The sequence below is a fragment of the Mus caroli genome, unplaced genomic scaffold, assembly GCF_978045245.1.
Source record: "Mus caroli unplaced genomic scaffold, Mus_caroli_1 scaffold_8, whole genome shotgun sequence".
NCBI lineage: Eukaryota > Metazoa > Chordata > Mammalia > Rodentia > Muridae > Mus > Mus caroli.
In genome coordinates, this window is record NW_028227263.1 from 130,789,766 (window position 1) to 130,792,677 (window position 2,912).

The window sequence follows — 2,912 nt, forward strand, 5'->3', positions numbered from 1 at the left end:
CAATGACTGTTCTATTTGGAAGACAGCACTACAGAGAACAAACAATGCACAATGCTTGTTCACTCACCGCTCTACTTGCTGGTTTTCATTATAAAGTATTCTTCATTCATAGAGTGTCAGTTGTATCTTTGTGAATAGAAGCCCAAATCTTGTGCTAATTAAAGAAAATCAGAGTTTTGTTTAAAATGCTTTAAATACCTGCATTAAACTAAATGATTTGCCTAGAATACAGGTACTTTGGATAGCAATCAAAAGGATTTAAATATGAACGGAATCCTTAAGAGCAATAACAACAAAAATAGAATAATTTTTTCAAGAAAAATAGACCAATTGCTACAAGGTGGCATTATGTAAAGTTACTATTTTGAAGGCCTAGGCACAGGTGCCTGTGGAATTTGCCACTAGTTTTCTACTTCATGCCTGGAGAACCTGACACAACAGAATGACACTTACAGAGTGGAATATTGGAGTAAGAGACCTGAGGTTGATGGCTACAATCACATTCCTGTGTATTAAACGGTTACATTATAATTATTCATACACCTCATTGGTCCAATAGTAAAAAAAAAAAAATAATAGAGAACAGCATCTCAAAATTTATTTCATTCCCAGTTCAGTTCTAAGGCTTAACCATTTTTTGCCATTATTTTCGGGAGGCAAGTCCTTGTTTACAATCTGATGGCATTCACACTGTAATAGTTTCCAAAGATACTGTATGAAGAGGATGCTGAAGGCCATCACTATGAACCATATGGCCACATAAGGACTCTTGCATTTACCAATTCAGGCACACTGCCAAAGTATTACCAATAGTCCAGTTTTATTTCTGTCCAGGATTCTGTGTGCCAGAGATCAGATATAAGCACACATACATATAAGCATCAAAATTACAGTTAATAGACTCTGAAAATTGAAAATGGCAGGCATAGTGAGGTGGGTGCTGGTCAAGTCAGATCATCATTCTGGACCAGGGCAAAAGATAATGCCCAAATGCTTCATCTATACTGCTTGTCATTAATAGTTCTAGAAGGTACTGTACACACTATAGGAGAATCTCACATAACAATGAACCCTGTGACCTGCAACAGTGACTTATCTTCAAGAAATATTGGTGCATTAACCATAAGTGTTATGGGAATGACCAACAACTGTTTGATTGAATTTAAATCCAATGTCATGAGATGGAACCCACACCTGACACTGGTAATGAAGCCAAGACCCTTATCCTAAATAGATTCCACTAAATCAACATAGCAATAAAATGACTCCTAATGAGATATCTCTAAACCCATAGATCAGTGCATTGCTAAAACCTCATCACATAGGTTTTTATTTTTTTTAGTAGATGGTAACTAAAACACAGATTCACAACTGGAAATAGCCATAGACTGAAAAATTGAAGCATCCATGTCCTAAAGAGGATATCTCCATCAAACCTATCCTGAGGTTTAAGCATCTATGAAGGATATAGAAAGAATTTTAAAAGGCAGAAGTGTGGTGCATCTTCCCCGCCAGATGAGAGTCAGCCTCCAGGGAGAGCTCTGACCCAGAGACACAAGTGAGAGCGACATCTTATATCCCAGGTCTCTCACAGATCAGCACCTGCAGGAGAGCCTGCAGGCCACAGAAGCAACGGGGTCCCTTTGGGCCTTCATCTTCATCCAGGAAGAGTAGCTGAGCTACAGACCTCTGTGTGCATTCCCTGCAAGAGGACAGCTTGTCTGAAGAGAGTGCTCTGACCACTGGGATTTAGGAGAGAGTTGGACTCCCAGGAATGCTGACAGAGGCTAACAGAACCACAGGAGGAATAAGCTCCAACCAGAGACAGCTAGATCATCTAACAACAGAGACTACCAGATGGAGAAAAGCAAAGGTAAGAATCTTACTAACAGAAAACAAGACCACTCACCATCATCAGAACCCAGTAGTCCCAACACTGCGAGTCCTGGATACACCAACACATCCAAAAAGCAAGATTCAGTTTTAAAAATTTATCTCATAATGCTGGTAGAAGATTTTAAGAAAGGCATTAATAACTCACTTAAAGAAATACGGGAGAATACTGCTAAACAGGTAGTAGTCCTCAAAGAGGAAGCACAAAATCCCTTAAAGAATTACAGAAAAAACATTGCTATAGCGGTAGTAGTCCTTAAAGAGGAAGCACAAAGATCCCTTAAAGAATTAAAGGAAAACACAACCAAACAGGTGATGTAAGTGAACAAAACCATCCATGATCTAAAAGTGGAACTATATACAATAAAGAAAACCTAAAGGGAGACAACTCTGTAATAATAATCCTGGGAAAGAAATCAGGAACCATAGAAGGAAGCATCTGCAACAGAATGAGATCGAAGAGAGAATGTCAGGTGCAGAAGATTCCACAGAAAATATAGACACAACAACCAAAGAAAATGCAAAATGCAAAAAGATCTTAACTCAAAACATCCAGGAAATCCAGGACACAATGAGAAGACCAAACCTACAGATAATAGGTATAGCTGCGAATAAAGGCTTTCAATGTACAGGGCTGGTAGTTATCTTCAAGAAAATTATAGAAGAAAATTTACTTAACCTAAAGAAAGAGATGCCCATGAACATAAAAGAAGTCTACAGAACTCCAAATAGACTAGACCATAAAACAAATTCCTTCTGAGCACAAAGTGGAGCGACAAGAGAATGTAAACATGCAGGATCGTGCCACCTGGGTAGCAGCGCACAGGAAGGTGCCTCAGCAGGGCTGGATGAGGAAGGGCAGGGATCACACCCAGACCAACAGCCTTACATCACAGTGTGAAAGGATTTGACATGATCCCCACCCCAGTGGGTCCGATCATTCCTCCCACCCCTTAGGACCAGCTCCACGATCCTGGCTGTCCAAGAGAGAGCTTCAAACAAGAATCCGAAGCTGCAGC

General features: G+C 39.8%; 1 pseudogene; it reads right to left on the reverse strand.

Annotated features, from left to right (window-relative positions):
- Positions 1 to 597: 597 nt before the first annotated feature.
- Positions 598 to 927, reverse strand: LOC147003542 (protein kish-A pseudogene; annotated as a pseudogene).
- Positions 928 to 2,912: the final 1,985 nt, after the last annotated feature.